A 23,541-nucleotide genomic window follows, 5' to 3' on the forward strand; every position below is an offset into this window, starting at 1 on the left:
ATGGAACCCAGGATTTTGGGGAACATGACATGAGAACTACTGGTCTTATCAACAAAAATGATTCTGAAGTGATTCAATTTTCATCACAGGAATCCTCACTTTTCACAGTGGTGTGGGAGTCATAAGGACTGTTCATGCTGAAATCATGCAAAGTGATCTTAATAATCAATGGGGAAAACTACAACAGTTTAGTGACCTTTCACAATTTTTTCATCAAAATGTAAAAAATATCTTTTGTTGGTTATAATGAATAGGGAAATGAAAAAAGTAGTAACAAATATTTATTTAGTACACTGCAATTTAAAACATTAGAAATATCGAGATTTAAAGTGTTTTTCTAAAGAAAACTTAACAAAATAACCACGGCTAAGAATTTTTCTTCCTCTGTCTCTAAATTCTTAACTAATATCTTAAGATATACAGGTTGGTCTTACCTACTTACGGGAGACATTTTGGAAGGTGCGCTGTAAAATTATTTTTTATTTTTCAACATTGAAAAATTTTATAGGTATGAACACTTCAATCATTTCATTATAGGAAAAATCCCCCATGATTTTTTTTTTAAAGACCTTGATATTCCACCCTTCGAGTTACAATTGGGACAACTGGGAGAGGGGGAAGAGTTGGAGTGGGATGAAAAACTAGGAGGGGCTCGGCAGCTGGAGGTCTAGTCCACTTAGTTTTTGTACTGGAAGGGCTCATCACCGGTTTCATTGAGAAGACACGTACGGATGAGGGCTTCTGTCACCGAAAAGGGGTCGCAGTTGGCAGAGGAGTGATGGTCTTCAAAGTAACCCTTCTTCTCCTCGCTGACAGTCCGGGAAATGCATATGCTGGTGCTACGATTGGCTACACCAGCAGAAAAGTTGTTGATGTTGGAGGTTTCACGGAATCCAGTTAGGCGTCGGGCATTGTCCAGGCCTCCCTTGGGATCATAGGCGCAGGTGTGGTACTAGTGTCGCTTGCTTAATTTCTCGATGGCCTCCCCAGTGTATTTCAGACCATTCTCCTCCCGCATGGCCTTGGTGCTAAAGTTGGTATGGCAGCCTGCACCATTCCAGTTCCCAGGAATGGGCTTAGGATCAAAGGTTGCTATCACTTCAAAGTCTTCACACACACGATGCAAGACGAAACGGGCCACCCAGATGTGATCTCCTGTGCTGATTCCTTCACAGGGACCAATTTGAAATTACCGCTGGGGAGGCATGATCGGCATTAGTCCCCACAATCCTGACTCCAGCATACAAGCAGGCCCGGTAATGAGCCTCCACGATGTCCCTGCCATAGGTTCTGTCTGCTCCCACACTGCAGTAATATGGACCCTGAAGCCCCGGGAAGCCGCTGGAAGGCCAACCAAAGGGGTGCCCATTTGTCCCCATGAGGGTATATTCCTGCTCCATGCCAAACCAGGGGTGCTGGTTGCTCATCATGTCGATTATCCATTTACAGGCATGCCTCAAATTGGTCTCTGCAGGCTTTCAATTGTACTTGAAAACTTCACACAATACAAGCTTGTTAGGATCCTTACGGAAAGGGTCCTTAAACATAGCAGCAGGAATGAGATACGTGTCACTGTTGGAGCCTTCAGACTGTAAAGTACTAGAGCCATCGAAATTCCCCTCAGGTAACCCTTCCACACACTTGGGCTCACTGTCCAGGGTCCGGGTCTTGCAGTGCAGTCCTTCTCCAGTACCATCGATCGAGATATACATGACCTGGACTTTCTCACCCTGAGGCAGGGACATGTACACCTGCTTGATGCCTTTATTTAAGTGGGAACATGCTGAGGTGGTCATGGTGGAAGGTATTCTGGGTGCTGAGCAGACGGGCGGGTAAAGGTAGGCCGCGAGAGCGAGGTGAGGAGAGGAGAGGAGGCCTCTGTGCTGCTCACACGCTCCGCTCTTCTCCCACTCTTGACTCTCCCTCATGATTTTTGTTCACACTTTTGAATATTCTAGTATTCAAGAGCTTCTAAGTTTTTTACTCAAACTATTCAGTGACATTCAAAAATTTTCAAAATTATGGAACAATTTGCATAAGAAACAAGGACATTTCTTTTTGCAATATTATTGTCCATGTACATGGCAAGTATGTATTTCTCTTTGAAAAATTATCTTTTTAAGTTGCATAGTGTGTAACAGTGGAGATAATGCTCCCACACACTCTCTGAACTCAGATTTAATAAGACATTTTTACATTCTCCAAAAAAAACTTACCACACAAACAAACCACACACTTATCAAGAAAAGTATGAATAGCACTTACCTTCTCATAGTATAACTTGTGATATGGCATGAACATCTTTTCTATGCCTTTGCAAATTGTCATACTCCTTTCTAAGTTTTGATTATCTTCTAACATTTCATCATTTGTACTTTCAATGTTATGACATATCTCTGAGAGGTACTTTAATGTTAAGTTTTTGCTGGCATCACTTCCTCTAACATGAGGTCATCCTTTCCTCATTTATGTTTATAAGATGATTGTCTTCACTACATTCCTCTCACTTTATATCTAGGGTTTCTTAGAGGGTGGCAGTATCACTCATGGTCAGCTATTTTTTCTATAACTCCATTTACATTAGATTCAAATTTCACCTCCAGCATCATCACCCTTTGGATGAATTACTGTTGCCAGGGCAATGGGTTCCTACCCCGATAAAAGAGTAGACTCCTGTAGTTGACAGGTCCACCAGAATCACAAGTGGTGGGGAAGGGGAAGTTTCTCAAATAGACACTATGTATTCATGATAGATTTTACTCCTGTCACACATTGTCATAACACTATTTATAGCGATAGAGGATTGTATTAATTCGTTCTCGTGCTGCTATGAAGAAATACCCCAAACTGGGTACTTTATAAAGAGGTTTAATTGACTCACACTCTACATGGCTGGGGAGGCCTCGGGAAACTTACAATCATGGCGGAAGGCACCTCTTCACAGGGCAGCAGGAGAGACAATGAGAGCCGAACGAAGGGGGAAGCCCTTTATAAAGCCACCTGATCTTGTGAGAACTCAGTCACTATCATGAGAACAGCACCGGCGTTGGTGGTGGGGTGGTGTGGGAGGGGGACTGCTTCCATGATTCTGTTATCTCCACCTGGTCCTGCCCTTGTCATGTAGGTATTATTACAATTCAAGGTGAGATTTGGGTGGAGACACAGACCCAAACCATAACAAGGATACCACCCCTAAGAGGACAAGTCCAATCATCAAATCTTAAGCTCCTTTCTGCAAAAATCACCACAATTCTGTTTCTCAAAGAATCTTTCCACCTCCATGGTTCCTAATCATTATATCCCAGATGATCCTTACCTTCTGATCCACAAAAGAAATGTCCACATGTTCCATGTCTGGACTTACCTGTTCTTTGACTGCAGTGGAAACAGGTGATACCTGCCTCTGATCTTCTTTACTTTGTGAACCCTTTAAATTTCCCTCTTGGCATTTCTAGCCTTGATACTTCTGTGCAGGTTTTGGTTCTGCCTAATGTTTTGGTGTTAATGCTTCTTGTTCAAAATATGAAATGAGGACTACCTACTTCAATTTTCATTCAAGGATGAAAAAAAAAGGCCAACATGCCAACATGGACTAGTGACAAACACTATGAATTGTAAAGAAAATAGAACTATCATCCCTAAAGACTTGGAAAGACATGCTGCTGAAAATGCTTTGACTAGAAAAAGCAGACGCACATGTTAGGAACTATGATATCTGCTTAATGTGTTTTCAATAAAAGAAATGTGCCTGGCAAAACCCCGTCTCTACAAAAAATACAAGAATTTAGCAGGGCATGGTGGTACGCACCTTTAGTCCTACCTACTTGGAGGGCTGAGGCAGGAGGATAGCTTGAGCCCAGGAGGTCGAGGCTGCAGTGAGCTGTGATCGCGCCACTGCACTCCAGCCTAGGTGACAAAGTAAGATCCTGTCTCAAAAAAAAAAAAAAGAAGAAAAAGAAAAAGAAAAAAGAAATGTGTCAACCTGGGCAATATGGTGAGAACTGTCTCTACAAAAAAAAAAAAAAAAAATTAGCCAGGCATGGTGGCATGCACCTGTAGTCCCAGGTACTCAGGGGGCTGAAGCAGGAGGATCCCTTGAACTTAGGAAGTTGAGGCTGCAGTGAGACATGATTGCACCACTGCACTTCAGCCTAGGTGACAGAGCAAGACCTTGTCTATCAGAAAAAGAAAAAGAGAACAAAGGAAAAAGAGGGAAAAAGAAAAGCAGGTGATCACAGGAAGACATTCAGATGATTGGAAAAGACTAGAAACCCAAATGTGATGTAAATAGAGATGAAAGGAGTGTTAGCTGAGAAAGAATAGATTTCAATGAAACAAAAGTTGTATAAGAAGCAGAACTGACATGAGATTCATGGAAAAATGAGATTCCTGTTGTGTAAGGATACAATTGAGAAGTATTTCCAGACTGTAAAAACGAAAACAAAACTAAAACTCCAAAGTAGACATTATAAGAGAAGATGATAGATATAGACAGCAAAGGATGAAAATCAAATGTAAGAATAAAAGACTTTTGTTGTAGGAATAGGGAGCAAAACCAACAAAAAAAGAAGCAATAATGCAAGGTATAAGAGAATAAAATGTTCCTGAGTGGAAAAAAAGAGCTTAGATTATATATTGAAGGAACTTACTGTTTTCCAGCAAACTTAACTTTTAATAAATGCTATATCTACCTATATCCTGTTGAGACTTACATTTCCAGGTAAATTTAAACACATTAATTTACCCTGCTATAATGACATAAAATATTTTTTAAGAAGGAAAAAACCCATGATATTAAAGAAAATGGGAAAGCAGATGGAGGAAGAGGGAGATGACAGTAAATAAAAATTGTCGACAAAATTTTGGAAGCTGAAAAACAGATGGACTAGTAGTAATTGATTTAGGAGACCTGAGAAAGGAAAAGGCGAAATGCCTGTGAAGTGACTATACGAGAATAAAGCCAAATAACTCTAAAGGCTCAGGATTTGGTGGCAGCTACCTCTGAAAGTGGGGTTGAAAGTATGAGAACAGACACCTAAATCTCCTCTTCCACTCCTCACAAACTTTTAACACTCCTTCTCCCACAAAAGGACAAAGCCTAAAGGTTTATGCTCCAGAAAAATTAATGCAGAGAGACCCTGGACTCACCTGGACCAGGCACAGCTATGGGTGAGGGTACTGTAGTGAAAGCTGAATGCTCCTTGCTCTCTTTACCTACTGTGCTCTGAGAATACCAGAGCCAGATCTATACCATCTAGGCAGGAGACTGGAGGAGTCTTTTCTGCCACAAAATCCACAAAACCTAAATTATTTACTCTCTAGCTCTGTGTCAGGGTTTGCTGAACCCTGCTTTAGGCCATAGAAATTAAAGAGTTTTTGAAAACTAAACTTTGCTAAGTTTAATGTTAGGATTCCTTAATTAGTTCTCTTTACATTTTCTGAAGTTTATGGATAATAAAATGATAGCGTTTCTAAGCAAAAGATAACGATTTTGCAGAGTTCTTTAATAATGAATTCTGTGAAACGTATTCTCCTACCAATAGAGTTAAGTTGAATTTTCCAGGATGGGAAAATGAAATCAAGCAATTTCCTCCCATATTAGGGCATGGTTTTCTTGAATTCATTCCTGTTTGGGGGGTCACTGAGATTTCATATCTGTAAATTTATAACTTTACTAAATTTGGGTAATTCTCAGCCATTATATCATCACATATATTTTCTACACCAATCTTTTTCTCCTCTCCTGGAATTCCACTGACGTGAATTTTATCTTTTTGATATTGTCCCAAAAGTCCTCATGATTGTACTCATCTTTTTTTTCCAGTTTTTTTCTCTGTTTTTCAGATTGAAAATTTCTACTGGTCCAAATTCAAGTTCACAGATTGGTCAGTCATTTCCATTCTGCTCTCAACTGTGTTCAGTAAATATTTTATTTCAGATACTGTATTTCTCAGTTTTAAATTTCCAATAGGCTCCTTTTTATAATTTATATTTCTTTGCTTAGAGCTTCTATATTTCTATTTATTTCAACAGTGTTTACTTTTACCTTCTGGAAGATGCACATAATAGCTGCTTTAAGGTATTTGTCTAATAATGTCAACATCTTGGGTTTGACATCTATTGATTATTTTTTCCCTTAAGAATTGGTTACATTTTCTTAATTCTTAATAGGTTGAATCTTAGACATTTTGTGTACTAAATTGTGAGACTCTGGGCCTATTTAAGTCCTCTGCAGAATGTTGGTTGTTGTTATTTTAGCAGGAAGTTAACCCTGTTAGGTCTGGATGGAAAGTTCTGTCACTTTCTGTGAGCAGTAGTTCCAAAGACTTCAGTTTTTGAAGTATTTGCTATGCTGTTTGGGTCTGCTCTTTGCACGCACTACTTAGAGGTTAGTCTGGGACATAGGTGATGGGCTATATGGCAGTTCAGCTCTCAAAGCTTTTGCTATGCATTTTTTTCATGTGTTCTGAACATACACAGCTTAGTGGTGAGTATGGACTTGTGACAATGCACATGGAAGTTGGCGATCCCTTATCCCCCTCTCTCCTCTGCTGGATTTTCAGTACATTCTTTGTTTCTCAGGAGCCCCTTTTTACCAGTCCTTTCGTAGAGAGTTGGAGTTTATCCTAGAGTTGTGGCCACCATAATCATACAGTTCTGTCTGATCGGGTCTACACTCAGGACAAGGTAGTTAGAGAAAAGAGAGAGAGAAAAATAACAGAAACTCTTCCATCCACCCACACACACACTCTTCCTACCTCAGAGGCATTTTTTTCCCCAGTTCCTCCTTCCAGAGGAACAGGTTTTCTCTCAGGGTTCTGGGTTTCTGTACCACTGCCAACATGACAGCTCAGCTGTATGACCAGGGCTGGTCTTGGGCATGGTTTGGAAAGGATGAAAAGAGAAAAATAAAACTAAGGATTCTCTCTACACTCTCTAGCTTGCTTGGTCCATCTTTTCCAGACCTATGGCCATGAAAAATGAGGTTTTCTCAGTTTTTGCTATCTGTTCCTGCTTCATATAGTTCCCTAACTCAGGTTGCCTTTGGATCGAAATTGGTAGGTAAAGGAAGAAAACAACCCAGGAAACTCGCTGCCTCCATTTGGATTGTTCTTCAGGCTTTGACTTTCCTTCACAGCCAACTGCTACTTCTACTTCTCAGAGTTCTTAGATAGTTGTTTCTTTTATTTTTCCAGAATTTTTGTTACAATCAGTGGGGGAGATAGGCTGCAACTTGGCTAGACATGGGCTGGATAGTATTTTTTTTAAATCTTAAATTTGATAAACAAGAGTTCACATAGCAGGCTTGAATTAACTGAAATTTGGAAAAATTCTAGACAAAACTAACTATTCCTATTGTCCTTCCTTTTATGGGTTGAAGGAGCAAATCTCTATGGTACCTAATGGCCATTTTAGAAAACCCCATAGGCCGGGCGCGGTGGCTCACGCCTGTAATCCCAGCACTTTGGGAGGCTGAGGCGGGTGGATCACGACGTCAGGAGTTCAAAACCACCCGGCCAAGATGGTGAAACCCTGCCTCTACTAAAAATACAAAAAATTAGCCAGGTGTGGTGGTGGGTGCCTATAATCCCAGCTACTTGGGAGGCTGAGGCAGGAGAATGGTGTGAGCCCAGGAGCCAGAGGTTGCAGTGGGCCAAGATCATGCCACTGCACTCTAGCCTGGGCGACAGGAGAGACTCTGTCTCAAAAGAAAAAGAAAAGAAAAGAAAAGCAAACCCTATAAATATAGTTTATTCATAAAAGACACCTTTACAGTTTTTTTTTTTTTAAAGTCTGACTGACTTTTAGATAGGCAAAATCAAGAATAGTTAGTAATCAGACAAAATAGGCTGGGCATGGTGGCTCATGCCTGTAATCCCAGCACTTTCGCAGGCCAAGGTGGGAGGATCAGTTGAATTCAGGAGTTCAAGACTAGTCTGAGCAACATAGTGAGATCTTGTCTTTACTAAAAATAAAAAAAATTAGTCAGGTGTGATGATGTGTGTCTGTAGTCCCAGCTATTTGGGAAGCTGAGGCAGGAGGATTGCCTGAGCCTGGGAGATGGAAGCTGTAGTAAGCTATGTTCCTGCCACTGCACTCCAGCCTGGGTGGCAGAGTGAGACTCTGTCTCAACTGAAAAAAAAAAAGAGGACAAGATACAAGTCATATATATCTAAAGATAAATATGCCATTATTTTCTATAGGGTAAACTAAAAGAGACTCTGAATCATGACAAAAGCTCTTAGTCTTTAAATCTATTTCTTTTTATCTCATAACTTAGTAACATAGACTACTATGTAAATACACTTTTAACTGTTCACGAAAAGAAACCCTAACAGTTTAATAAAGATTTTAGACTTTAAAAACATTTACTTACATATTTTAATTGACAAATAGAAATTATATATGTTTATCATGTATGTTGTTTTGAAATATACATTATGAAATGGCTAATTTGAGCTAATTAACATTTGTATTACCTCACATACTTATTTTGTATGTATGTAGAGAGAACATTTAAAATCTACTCTCTTAGCAATTTTCAAGATCTTTTAGACATTTTTGGCTGCTTATCTGGACTAGTTATTCCTAGAGTGTGCACATAATAACAGAGTGACTTTTATTTCTAAGTTAATTTTTAATGTTTTCCAAGAGAGGGGAAAAAAGGAGGGAAAGGAACAGAACAAAACAGAGGAGATCCTCATTAGTATAATGGTGAGCAAAAAAAAAAAAAGAGGCAAAACTGGCTTCAGACAAATATGAATACTGTAGAAGGCTAATTATATTCCTTCTTCAAGGAGAGGAGAGAAAGCTTAGACGCAGGAAAACCCATTTTCACATATAGATATACAACAGAGAGTTATTAGAGCTGGTTGAAACAGTAGCTCTGACCTTCCACAATTTTATAAGTGGTACAATTTAAAAGCCAGCATTTATTAACTCCTGAAGTACAGAAATGAAGGAGGGGTGTCTTCTACGTGAAACAAAATAATCACTCCATCTTAATCAGGCAAGATGAAAAACCTCCTTAAAAGGATTTCTTCAGCCAGGTGCGGTGGCTCACGCCTGTAATCCCAGCACTTTGGGAGGCTGAGGCGGGCAGATCACAAGCTCAGGAGATCGAGACCATCCTAGCTAACACAGTGAAACCCCATCTCTACCAAAAAATAGAAAAAATTAGCCGGGCATGGTGGTTCGTGCCCGTAGTCCCAGCTACTCGGGAGGCTGAGGCAGGAAAATGGCGTGAACCTAGGAGAAGTGAGCCGAGATCGCACCACTGCACTCCAGCCTGGGCGACACGGTGAGACTTCGTCTCAAAAAAAAAAAAAAAAAAGAAGGAAAAAAAAGGATTTCTTCTCTTTATGTTCTAAGGTACCTCTCAAAGGAACAAAGTAGTCTCTGTAAATAGTTCACTTAAGTGTTTGCTGCAATTGCAAACTGTCCCTGGTAAAATTGTGACAGAGAGAAGCATACAAGTTAATGTGATAGTGAGAAACCACACAGGAATTGAGCATTTGGCCTAGATGAGGCTCACTTTGGGATGAGGCAGAACACGTGAAATGTCAGTGGTTCATAGGATGGTGCTTGTCCAGAGCTTGGCCAAAGGCCAGGCTGTCACTGATGACAGGCTGGCTAAACCTCCCAAGTTGGGCAGACAAAACTAAACAAATTAGTCCCCAAAGACAAAAGATAAGATAAGGGAAGAGCCAGGTATAGTGGTGTGCTCTTGCAGTCCCAACTGTTTAGGAAGCTTGAGCCTAGGAGTTCGAGGCCAGCCTAGTCAACATAGTGAGACCCCATCTCTTAAAAAAGAAAAAAAGGGGGCTGGGCATGGTGGCTCACACCTGTAATCCCAGCACTTTGGGAGGCCGAGGCAGGTGGACCACAAGGTCAGGAGTTCGAGACCAGCCTGACCAACATGGTGAAACTCCATCTCTACTAAAAATACAAAAAAATTAGCCGGGCCTGGTGGCAGGCGCCTGTAATCCCAGCTACTCGGGAGGCTGAGGCAGGAGAATTGCTTGGACCTGGGAGGTGGAGGTTGGAGTGAGCCAAGATCGCGCCACTGCACTCCAGACCAGGTGATGATATGAGACTCTGTCTCAAAAAAAGAAAAGAAAAGAAAAAAAGGATGAGGTAAGATAAAATAAGATTGAGAAAGAAGTCCTTATAAGGATTTGAAGTGGTGACCCGAGACAAAGTCTGTCCAAAGGACACTATACTATGGAGGCTTTCTGAAGTCCTCAACTCTTTGTGTACTGGCTTGAGGGACTGTCTTATTGGATCTTTACCTGTCTTCTCCCTATAGATGTTTCCTGTTCTCTTTTCCCAGAGACATGCATGATTTGCTCCCTCATCTCCTACTGGTCTTTGCTCCAATATCATCTTCTCCGACCTCCCCTTGCCACCTATTTAAAATGACAAATCTTGTTTATACTCTTGACTTGGTCTCTTCTTTATTTTTCTCCATTGCACTTATCACCATCTAACATACTACATTTTTTCCTATATGTTTGCTTTCTCTCTCCTTCCACTAGAATGAAAGCTCCCTGAGGGATTTTTTTTTTTCTGTTTCTGTCTTGACTAGAACAATGCCTTTCACATAAACAAAGGTACCCAATTTAAATTTGAGGGATCAATGAATGAATTGTCTATGGCAGTGGCAGTGAAGACAAAAGCCTAAAATGGAGCCTGAAATATCCTTACAACAAGAAGTGCCCCTTCCTCAATTACCAAACATTTGTTTCTGGGGTATGGTATTAGTTCCATAAGTTAGAAGAGAAAACTTACAGCAGGTGAAAACTACTGTGAAGAGGCCAGGCGTGGCTGCTCACGCCTGTAATCCCAGCACTTTGGGAGGCCGAGGCAGGCAGATCACGAGGTCGGGAGTTCGAGACCAGCCTGACCAACATGGTGAAGCCCTATCTCCACTAAAAATAAAAAATTAGCCAGGTGTGGTGGCAGGCACCTGTAATCCCAGCTACTCGGGAGGCTGAGGCAGGAGAATTGCTTGAACCCGGGAGGTGGAGGTTGCAGTGAGCCAAGATCATGCCATCGCACTTCAGCCTGGGTGACAGAGCAAGACTCCATCTTGGGGGAAACAAAACAAAAAAACCCCAAAACTACAGAGAAGAAAGAAATCAAACTGGAAGGATAAGAAAAAGGGGAAAAAAACTAAACAAACACAATCCAAAAAGAGGATTAAATTGGATGAAAGACTGGCCAATGAAAAGAGATAGAGTGCAAAGGATGAAAGAAAAGATGGCATTTTGAAGCACTAGCCTTTTACCAATAAATGTTGTATTATAGGAAAGGAACATCCGTGATCTATGGGACAATCACTTATCAATTATGTAAAATACTAACTATAAGAAACCACACTTCATCTTCAGAGCAGAGGTTCCCCTTGTAGGTGGCAAAGGGGAAATGTCCCTTCACCTTTAAAAGGGTCTATGAAAATCAACTGACAAAAAGCAGATTAATAGGTGAAAAAGCATACAAATTTATTAATGTGCATGAGGGAGGGGATTATTAATAGTCAGAGTGATTATTACAGAATAACCCAGTGTGGTACAGAAATTTACATATCCTTTTTCATGGACAGTAGGAGATAAGGAATGTCAACAATTCCTTTGGGGGGCAGTAAGTCATTAGGGAGAATGAATGGACCTAGGAGTTGGGAGGCCTATGTTAAGGGAAGGTGAGAGGTAGAGCTACACGGGAACAAAGGTTGTCTATGCAGTTAAAGTTCCCCGGGTGATCTCTTGGGGCTACCGTCAGAACAGATGAAAAATCTGGGTCAGCAAGGTGGCTCACACCTGTAGTCCTAGCCCTTTGGGAGGCCGAGGAGGGAGGATCCCTTTAGGCCAGGAGTTTGGGACCAGCCTGGGCAACATAGTAGACAACCTGTCTCTATGAAAATAAAATAAAAATTAGAGGGGTGGGGTGGTGCTCACCTACAGTGAGCTACAGTCACACCACTGCACTGTAGCCTGGACAACAGACAGAGCAAGAGTCTTCTCTTTAAAAAAAGTGTGTCTGGGTGTGGTGATGACACCCAGTTTCTTCTCTTCTCCAGTGGTTGATCTTTCCTGGTTATTTGAATCCCTATGGAGGGGATTTCAGACAACTGCATTGCATTTCTTTTGGAAACAAAGTTACTTGCTTAGATAAGGAAATTCCGAGAGAGTCCCTCCCTGCACTTTGAGTTGGGGGAATAAAACAAAGTTAGAGGTTAGGGTTAGGGATCTTGATTCTGAGGCAGCTTTTTTTTTTTTTTTTTTTTTTTTTTTTTTGTGATGGAGTCTCACTCTGTTGCCCAGGCTAGAGTGCGGTGGCGTGATCTTGGCTCACTGCAGACTCTGCCTCCTGGGTTCAAGCGATTCACCTGGATTCTGAGGCAGCTTTTAAGGCCTCACCATGTCAAAGCATCAGGAAGGAAGCATCATGTCAAAGCACAATGAAACTTAAGATTCCTTAAGTTAAGATTCCTTTCTGCTGACTCCAAATTTTTAGACAAACCTTTACTCCTTTAACCACTTGTAAATTAAAGAATCTCTCAATCTATGTATAACCTGTAAGATCTGCTTCAAGACATCCTGCTTTTTTGGGCTGAACCAATGTATACCCTTCATGTACTGATTTATAACCTTGCCTGTAACTTCTGCCTCCCTAAAATGTATAAAACCAAATTGTAATCCAACTGAGATAGGCACACTTTCTCAGGACCTCTTGAGACTGTGTTACCCAGGCCATGGTCACTCATATTGGCTCAGAATAAACCTCTTTAAAATATTTTACAGAGTCTATTTTTTTCCACTAACAGCCCCAACTCCCTCAACAACTTCTCACTTCCTTTCCCCCCTCCCTGTTTCTCCCCTCTAATCCTTCCTCTCTTTCCTTCTCAACCCTCAGGACTGCATGTGCACACACCCACAAAGACCAAAAAATCTGTATAGAGAAATGCACCCACACAGACGTTTATACCTAGAAACACATATGGTCAGGTTCTGAAGACCCATCTCCACAGTTCATGTCCACGTGACACAGAAAAACATTCCCATGAGGAGATATCCACAACCCCAGTTTCCACACGAAGACAAAATAAAATCTAAAACTCAATTAAGATCAAATACATACAAAATAAAATGCACTCAGAGTAAAATAAATATTTCAGGAATCCTTCTGTTATTTCTGCATGTTATCATTACACAGAGACACCAGCAGTTTATGCATGTTGATTCCTGCATTTTGGATCACTCCCTCTTCCAACTCCACATATTAAAATCCTCTGTCAGCTTCAAGCACCAGCTTGAATGCCATCTTCTACATGAAGCTTTCCCAGATCACTTCAGCCAAAAATAATCTCCCCTTTACAGGAGATTTATATAGCAACTTTATATAATATTTATAAGGAGATTATATACCACATACTCTCAGATACCGTATTATTGTATAGATACCTATTATTTCCCACTATGCTGAAAACATGTAACTTTTACGTTATCAGAATTCACTTCTACATACTTTTATATCCCCTACAATGTTTTATTCAACAAATAGGTTTTAATGAACACCACTTTCAGCTAACAGGGAGAAAACTAAAGCACAGGAGAGGAAGGTGGCTTAGATGAGAAATAGGGGTGCTTGGTCTCCTCTGGTAGCAGGTCAGGTTGTGGTCATGCCAGCAGTCTGGTGTTTAGGATTGCCCTCCCTGCCTCTGCAGCTGGTCAGGAGGGTGGAGACTAACGAGGGGGATCAGAGAGAACCAGGAGCCAGCTTTCAGCTTTATAGGCAGAAAGGCTCCATTTTGTCAAGGTTCTCTGAGCCAAGTGGTTTCTTTGGGATGGATCCACTATAATTAAACTAAAAAGAGACCGAAGCATAAATCAGAATGCTAATTTACTAATTTATAGTAAGAAATGTAACTCCAATGAACCTGGCCTACTCCCACCTGCTGGTCAGGGCATTCTCTCCTTCTAGGTCTATTTACATTGCAAGTTCTAGGCTACTCAGAAGTGTCTGATGAATTTGTAATTCAGTCAGGGCTGTGAGCGCATAAACTAGAAAACCTAGAAGAGATGAATAAATTCCTGGAAAAATACAACCCTCCTAGCTTAAATCAGGAAGAATTAGATACCCTGAACAGGCCACTAATAAGCAGCGAGATTGAAATGGTAATTAAAAAATTACCGGCCGGGCGCGGTGGCTCACGCTTGTAATCCCAGCACTTTGGGAGGCCGAGGCGGGCGGATCACGAGGTCAGGAGATCGAGACCACGGTGAAACCCCGTCTCTACTAAAACTACAAAAAAAAAAAAAAAATTAGCTGGGCGTGTTGGCGGGCGCCTGTAGTCCCAGCTACTCGGAGAGGCTGAGGCAGGAGAATGGCGTGAACCTGGGAGGCGGAGCTTGCAGTGAGCCGAGATCGCGCCACTGCACTCCAGCCTGGGCGACAGCGAGACTCTGTCTCAAAAAAAAAAAAAAAAAAAAATTACCAACAAAAAAAGTCCAAGACCAGACGGATTCACAGCATAATTCTACCAAACGTTCAAAGAAGAATTGGTACCAATCCTTTTGACACTATTCCACAAGACAGAGAAAGGAGGACCCCTCCCTAATTCATTCTATGAAGCTGGCATCACTCTAAGACTCAAACCAGGAAAGGACATAACCAAAAAAGAAAACTACAGACCGATATCCTTGATGAGAATAGATGCTAACATCCTTAACAAAATACTAGCTAACCAAATCCAACAACTTATCAAAAAGATAATCCACCATGCTCAAGTGGGTTTCATACCAGGGATGCAGGGATGGTTTAACATATGCAAGTCAATAAATGTGATACACCACACAAACAGAATTAAAAACAAAAATCACATGATCATCTCAATAGATGCAGAAAAAGCATTCGACAAAATCCAGCATCCTTTATGATTAAAACTCTAAGCAAAATCGGCATACAAGGGACATACCTTAATGTAACAAAAGCCATCCATGACAAACCCACAGCCAAAATAATACTGAATGGGGAAAGGTTGAAAGTATTCCCTCTGAGAAGGGGAATAAGGCAAGGATGCCCACTCTCACCACTCCTCTTCAACATAGTCCTAGCCAGAGCAATCAGACAAGAGAAAGAAATAAAGGGTATCCAAATCAGTAAAGAGGAAGTCAAACTGTCACTGTTTGCTGACAATATGATCATCTACCGTGAAAACTCTTCACTGTTTGCTGACAATATGATCGTCTACCCTAAAAACCCTAAAGACTCCTCCAGGAAGCTCCTAGAATTGATAAAAGAATTCAGCAAAGTTTCCGGATACAAGATTAAGGTACACAAATCAGTAGCTCTTCTATACACCAACAGCGACCAAGCGGAGAATCAAATCAAGAACTCAACCTCTCTTACAATAGCCGCAAAAAAATAAAAATAAAATACTTAGGAATATACCTAACCAAGAAGTCAAAAGGCCTCTGCAAGGAAAACTACAGAACACTGCTGAAAGAAATCATAGATGACACAAACAAATGGAAACACATCAATCTCATGGATGGGTAGAATCAATATTGTGAAAATGGCCGTACTGCCAAAAGGGTTGTGAGTGGAACAATCTCAGGTGCTAGTGTCACTGGGCTGTAACAGCCTAATGCGTTTCCTGCAGTTGGGGGACACACCTGATGAGAAGAACTAAGTGTGTACCAGGATGACACTGGAGACCTTTGGATCCAGCCTTGCTCTTTGGCTCCTGATTTTAAAAATTTTACTTTATTTAATTTCATTTTATTTTTGAAATAGGGTTTAGCTCTATAGCTTGGGCTGGAATGCAGTGGCACAATCACAGCTCACTGCAGCTTCAACCTCTTGGGCTCAAGTGATTCTCCTGCCTCAGCCTCCTGAGTAGCTAGGGCTACAGGAGCATGCCACCATGCCCAGCTAATTTTTTATTTTTTGTAGAGATGGGGTCTTGCTGTGTTGCCCAGGCTAGTTTTGAACTCCTAGCCTCAAGTGTCCTCCTGCCTTGGCCACCCGGGCTGTTTTAAAATTTCTGTTATTACTGTCCTTCTTTTAAAAAACTACTGGATATGTGAATAGTCTGCAATTTCAAACAGCTTATTTATAATCATTCTGAGTATTTATATTCTCTTAACTTGAATGAAATGGAGGTGGCAAGGACCTTAGTGGAGTTTAGAATCAACCTTTTTATCTATCTCTAAGTTGCTGTGATGGGCTAGTTATTTTACTTCTTGGTGATTCAGTTTCCTCTTGTATAACGTGGGATAACAATACCTGGGTCTGGCTGGTGGTAAGCACGGAATGAGGTGATGGCGTGTAACAAGCCTGGCACTGGGTAATGCTGCTCAGTCAGGGTTAATTCCCCTTTCTTCCTTGTGTTCTTGAATTCTTTGACCTTTATTTCTAGATCATTGTCTAGGTTAGCTCATCGCCAGAAATGGCCAAACTCACCTATTATCTGAGGACTTTTCATAATATTATCCACAGAGAGTTGCTGACACTCTATTAGCCGCCTCCCCTCCCCAAGAAAGCTCTTTTCTTTTTCTTAATTGAAATCTGTCATAGATAGGAATAAAATTTCAGAACATTTAGAAACATTTTAAATGGTGAAAAAGATGCAGCTACTGAAAACATTTTTGAAATCATGACTAAAATTTCATTTCATTTATTTATTTTTATTTTTTTGAGACAGGGTCTTACTCTGTCGCCCAGGCTGGAGTGCAATGGTGTGATCATGGTTCACTGTAGCCTTGACCTCCCAGGTTCAAAAGATCTTCCCACCTCAGCCTCCTGAGTTGTGTAGCTGGGACTACAGATGCATGCCACCACGTCTGGCTAATTTTATAATTTTTTGTAGAGCTGGGGACCCATTATGTTGCCCAGGCTGGTCTTGAACTCCTGGGCTCAAGTCGTCCTCCTGCCTCATCCTCCCAAAGTGTTGGGATTACAGGCATGAACCATCATGCCCAGTCTAAAATTTCATTTTTATAGGAGTTTCTTTTAGATGCATTATTGAGGCAGATGGAAATGTAATTATTTTGTTTGGTTGAGTAGTAACTATCAGTAATATTTAATAGGATAATACATTTTATATAAGAATAAAAATTCATTTTTACAATCATAGTAACATATTTTCGAGGTATAAATAAAATTTAATCATTTTGATTATAAGATATTCATGTGTATATTATTAAATCAAAAACATTTCTACATGTTTATTTATTTACGCATGACTGTCTTCTGAGTTTTTACTTTATTAGTAAGGTATTTTAAAACATTTTTGGAAGATTCTGTTTTTAATTATCTTTTTACTAGAGAAAATTTCAAATAACATACCTCCATGTACCTGTCACCCAACTTCAAATTAATATTTTTTAACAATCTTGTTTCTTCTTTACCCCCACACTAGTTACCTCCTCGTTTTGAAGTAAATTCCAGATATCAGAAATTTATACCATTAAATATTTCAGTATGCATCTAAACATATACAAGCTTTTAAAATGACAGAGCTACCATTATTAAACCTAGAAAGTTCATAATAGTTTCTTCATATCATCAAATACCCAATCAGTGCTTAAATTCCCTTGATTGGCTTATAAATTTATTTTTATTTTCTCGAACTCCTGACATCAGATGATCTACCTGCCTTGGCCTCCCAAAGTGCTGGGATTACAGGCATGAGCCACCACACCTGGCCAGTCACCACGCCCGACCCCCTGTTTTTATTTTCTATAATTTGTTTGTTGGAATCAGAATGCAAATACAGCCCACAAACTTCAAGTAGTTGAAATGTCTCTTAATGCTCTTTTAATACATAGATTCTGCTCCATTGCTTTAACTTTTCTCCTTATAATTTTTTTGTGGAAGAAACTAGATCCTTTGTCCATAGTCCTGATTCTGCTGATTGCATCCCTGTGGTCTATCATGTTTGTTTGCCCTCTGTATTTCCAACCAATTATATGTTGCTGAATTTGATTTGCTAAAATGTGAAGAACTTTTGTATTCATGTTCATGAAGAATGTTGGTCTCTAGTTTTCTATTCTTGTAATGTCTTTGGATTTGGTATCAAGGCAATCCTGGCTTCAAACAATGAATTGAGAAGTATTCTCTTCTCTTTAAATTTTTGAAAGAATTTATGTAGAATTGGTATTATTTCTTCCTCAAATATTTGTTGGAATTCACTAGTGAAGAAATATGGACATAAAGAAATAAGAGTTTTCTTGACAAGAATTTTTTTTGAGACAAGATTTAAACTACGAATGCAATTTCTTTAAACGGATATAAGGCCATTCAGGTTATCTATTTCTTCTTAGGTTTTGATAGTTTGTGTCTTTCAAATAATTTGTCCAGTCTTAGTCCATTTTGTGCTGTTATTACAGAATACCACAGAGTGGTAATTTATAAAGAGAGAATTTATTCTTTCACAGTTCTGGAGGGTGGGAAGGTACCAGCATTTGATGAGGGCTTCCTTGCTGTGTCCTCACGTGGAAGAAGGGCAGAAAAGCAGAAGAGAGAGAATGCACTCCTGCAAACCGTTTTTATAGTGGCATTAATCCAGTCTGTTCTCATGACCTAAAACACCTCCCAAAAGGCCCCACCTCCCAAAACTGTTACATTGGGGATTAAGTTCCCAACACATAAAGTTTGGAAGGAACACATTCAAACCATAGCAGAGTTCATTTCATCTAAGTTGTCCATTTATAGACATTAAAATTTTCACATTATTATTGTTATTGAGACATGGTCTTACTCTGTCACGTAGGCTGGAGTGCAGTGGTGAGATCTCAGCTCACTGCAACCTCTACCTCCCAGGCTCAAGCGATCCTCCCACCTCAGCCTCCTGAGTAGCTGAGACTACAGGTGCACACCACCATGCCCAGCTAATTTTTATAGTTTTTGTAGAGATGGAGTTTTGCCATGTTGCCCAGCTGGTCTCGAACTCTTGAGCTCAAGTGATCCACCCACCTCAGCCTCCCAAAGTGCTGGGATTACAGGCATGAGCCACTGTGCTTGGCCTTCACATTAATTGATTGTCCTTTAAATATCTTTGGAATTTTGGTGAGTCACCTCTCTCATTCTCAATATTGGTCATTGGTCTTCTCTCTTTTTTCCCAAAGTTCCTATGACTTTTAAAAACATGAAGGACCCTGGCCTTGCTGAGGCACCCCACCTCTGAGTGATGGTGTTGTGCTTGGCATAAATTGTATTCAAATTTCTTAACCAGGCTTCCTGAGTTCCCCACGGTGTCCATAAGTGGAGTCAATGCCTCTGAAATTCAATCAAATTTTGAGTGTGAGGGGAGGGACATAGTTTCATCAGAGTCTCAAATACAAACCCATAGCTCAGTGCCTTCTTGCTTAAGAGTTATTTTTGATACTTATTTAATATAGAGGTTGCTGGACTCTGCATCTAGAGATTCCGATTCATTAGTCTGGAGTGAAACCAGGAAATCTATATTTTTAATAAACTCCCGAGTGATTCTGATGTAAGGCTGGGATTGAGAGCCCACTGGAGATGATAACCTTTGAAAGCTCCTGTCAGGCTAGAGATGCCGCAGGACTAGGTGTATTGGGTGGGCATGTGCTGCCCTCTAGTGTCTCTGGCTGCCATCTACCGTTACTCCCCACAATCCCACATTGGGTAGTAATCCGCTGTGTGAGCTCTGGTGGTTTTGCTGCCTGACACTACTCTGGGGCTTCCTGCCCAACTCCTTGGAAATTCTAGCTCTTAGGCATTAACAAAGGTGCTCGTCTATAAAAGTGTTGCTGCTGAGTTGCTGTCCCCGGCACCTTGGTATATTTGAGATGTTCACTAGTATTTTCTGAGTATGAGACACAGCGAAGCTCTTTCGTAAGGCTTGTGTGGAGGGACAAGTCTCACATCAGTGGCACATCAGTCACATGTTTCTTTACAAGGCGACAGGACTCACGGTGCGTATGAATTGGTAGCCATGAACAGTTCCTTGAAGAAATTCTATTGCAATCATTGTGGCTCTGCAGCATTATAATGAAAGCAGGATCTGGCTTAAAGCAAGTTTTCTAGAAACAAATGAAGAAGAATCCTTGATAGTTGTGCAGCCCTCCAGCGTCCACAGAGGCTTTTCGTGTACTTCATCTCCCTTGTTTGTTGTTCGCTGTCAACCACGAGGCAGGAAAGGCAAATGTGATGATCCATGCCCACATCGTGAGAAATGCCAGGCTTAGCTGTGATGATTACATGAATGCGCCCTTGTTTAGGAAGACACTGATCTCACTGTCCTGTCCACACAAGAACCCTTGTCGATGAGCCCCAAACCAGTAAATAAACCTATGCTAAAGGCCTACTCCGCAGAAAGGCATGAGACCATTTTTGGCTAAGCCCTTGGCTCTAATTCCTCAGCTCTGAGGCAGAGGAGCAAGGGCCAGGCAAATTGCTGGAGTGGAGTTTTCAGTAGATGGTTTTAATGGCTTGTTGCGGGGGCAGAGGCTGTGGGTTATCTGTTAGGTAAGTAGTGCATTGGCAGGAGCAGGTGCAGGACTTGCAGAATGTGATGATTCTGCTGGGTGCAAGACGTCAGGCTAATGGGTGATAAAACTGTTACAGCTGCATAGAGGGTGGCAGCAGCTGGTTAAGTAAGAGTAATAAAAGTAACAAAGGATCCAGGCTACTTTGCAGGCATGTTGATGACCTGCTACTAAAAAGCTGACTCAAGCTGCCTTTTAATTGATTTTTGTTAACCTTTCATTCAGTGCTCTTTGGTTGAAAAAGTCTTCTCATTCCTGTATTATGGAATTTGCAAGTTCAGGGCAGATGTTGAAATAGCTCAAATTCATCCCATTTTCAGGTAGGACTCTTCTTAAATTATCCTTAATATGAAGATCTAGTTTCCTTTTGTAGATACAAGAAGGACATTTAAGAAAAACGTTCACTAATGCAAATCAAAACTGCAACGTGATACCGCCTTACTCCTGCAAGAATGGCCATAATAAAAAAATAAACAGTAGATGTTGGCATGGATGTGGTAATCAGGGAACACTTTTACACTGTTGGTGGGAATGCAAACTAGTACAACCACTATGGAAAACAGTGTGAAGATTCCTTAAAGAACTAAAAGTAGAACTACCATTTGATCCAGCAATTCCACTACTGGGTATCTACTCGGTGGAAAAGAAGCCATTATTCGAAAAAGATACTTGCACATGCATGTTTATAGCAGCACAATTTGCAATTGCAAAAACGTAGAACCAACCGAAATGCCCATCAGTCAATGAGTGGATAAAGAAACTGTGTGGTATATATATATGATGGAATACTACTCAGCCATAAAAAGGAATGAATTAACAGCATTTGCAGCGACCCGGATGAGATTGGAGACTATTATTTTAAGCAAAGTAACTCAGGAATAGAAAACCAAACATCATATGTTCTCACTGATACGTTGGAGCTAAGCTATGAGGATGCAAAGGCATAAGAATGATACAATGGACTTTGAGGACTTGGGAGGAGGAGTGGGAGGAGGTGAGGGATAAAAGACTACAAATAGGGTGCAGTGTATACTGCTCGGGTGATGGGTGCACCAAAACCTCACAAATCACCACTAAAGAACTTACTCATGTAACCAAACACCACCTGTTCCCTAATAACCTATGGAAATAAAAAAATTAAAAGAGAAAAATGTTCACTAATCCATTTGTTTGTCAAATCATTTTTAGAATATTTTTCCTTATAGCTAGTTCAAAAAGAAACCCTCGTGCTAATGAATTTTTTGGTTGTTTTTAAGTTATGATAAGATATACTTAACATAAAATTTACCATTTTAGTTATTTTTAAGTGTACAATTCAGTGCCATTAAGGGCATTCACTTATGAATAAGATGGTTGTATTCATCACTACAAACAGAAACTTCTGTACCCATTAAACAATAACACTCTATTTCCCCCTTCTCCAGCCCCTTCCCCAGCAAAAGGTTGGCTTTTGCTTCTTGTGAATGCCTTGTCTTTGAAACTAGATTTTTAAGAATCTTGAAAGCAGGTAGGCAATACAACTCAAATGTCTTTGTACTCTTGACACTGCCCAACTTAGGGTTAAGCACATATTGAGTGCTCACTATTCCTGTCTGGTGGAGGAATGAATGCTGGAGGAAGGATCAAATACCCTTTTCAGAGATTTTGTTCGTTTTTGAGGCAGAGTCTCACTCTGTCACCCAGGCTGGAGTGCAGTGGTGTGATCTCAGCTCACTACAACTTCTGCCTCCTGGGTTCAAGCGATTCTCCTGCTTCAGCCTCCTGAGTAGCTGGGATTACAGGCGCCCAGCACTACACTTGGCTAATTTTTTGTATTTTTACTAGAGATGGGGTTTCACCATGTTGGCCAGTCTGGTCTCGAACTCCTGACCTCAGGTGATCCACCTGCCTCAGCTTCCCAAAGTGCTGGGATTACAGGTGTGAGCCGCCGCACTCGGCCCCTTTTCAGAGATTTTGAGCCTAAGACCAACCACTCTTATCAGGGCAAGAACTTCTCAAGGAAACTCAGAAATCCTAGGGTGTTGGGGACATGCCATAATATTGATAGGGGTCATGAAGTTAACATTAATGTGAGAATCAGTGGGCAAAGGAGTGGTAGATCCTGGGGTTAAATGAGGGAAAATACTGCTCTGCCTAAAGTTATTCAAATTCAGATTTTCATAAAACATTCTTTCAGGCAAACATTCCAACCATGGTGGATTCAACCAGAGAGTCACAAGTTTGTGAACCTTAATCGAAAGTTTTGCCAATAACTCATCTCCATGAATAGGCTAGATGCTATAAAAGTTGTAGAGGCAATTCTGGAAAATCAAGCCTTGTACAGCGCTCCAGAAGTGAGCCTCATTCATTTGCCTCCATGAAAGGTAGTGCTTACAATCTCTGTTCACCCATCTCAGGCTGGACCACGCAGATTGGGAGGAGTCCTTCTTTAACTCTCAGAAAGTTATTTAAAAGAACATCAGCTTTGTCCTTTCCTTGACATGTCATACACTGCCCTCTTTCTGAACCTCTCAATACTGACCATATATCATTGCTGGTGACATTAAAAATCGGTTTCCAAGATTTAACAATATGATGCCTGCCCTATCCTCTATTTTTTGTTGTTGTTGTTGTTGTTATCTTCTCAGTACAGATGATGTAGTTCATGGAGTTCCTCTGATCTACCCACTGTCTCTCTTATAGGGCATGTAGTGTGCATAGAGACTCGGTTATCTAGGGATAGGTGTCAGGCCATTGTAGTAAAGGAGAGAGCTGAGCCATAAGATTATAGAGAGTAGAGAGAACATGAAAAGATACATGTTGCCCATGATCTTGGCGTCTTTTGCCCCAGGCTCTGTAGCCCATACAGAGCACCAGACACCCTCATCTGAACATTGAATCACCATAGTAAGCCTCTCTAAAAACAGATAAAGGTCTGTGATGCTATCCCTGCCTTGTGGAACAGGAGGGGTTTGTGATGCAGTCTGGTGGTTTGGATCCCTCTTCTGTGAGGCAGAAATGACGAGGTGTAGAATCTGGAGGT

At 40.8% G+C, this 23,541-nt stretch overlaps 1 pseudogene; it reads right to left on the reverse strand.

Moving 5' to 3' along the window:
• Window positions 1–513: 513 nt before the first annotated feature.
• LOC129490229 (glutamine synthetase-like) lies at window positions 514–1,990 on the reverse strand (annotated as a pseudogene).
• Window positions 1,991–23,541: the final 21,551 nt, after the last annotated feature.

This window comes from Symphalangus syndactylus, chromosome 9, assembly GCF_028878055.3.
Source record: "Symphalangus syndactylus isolate Jambi chromosome 9, NHGRI_mSymSyn1-v2.1_pri, whole genome shotgun sequence".
Classification (NCBI taxonomy): Eukaryota; Metazoa; Chordata; class Mammalia; order Primates; family Hylobatidae; genus Symphalangus; species Symphalangus syndactylus.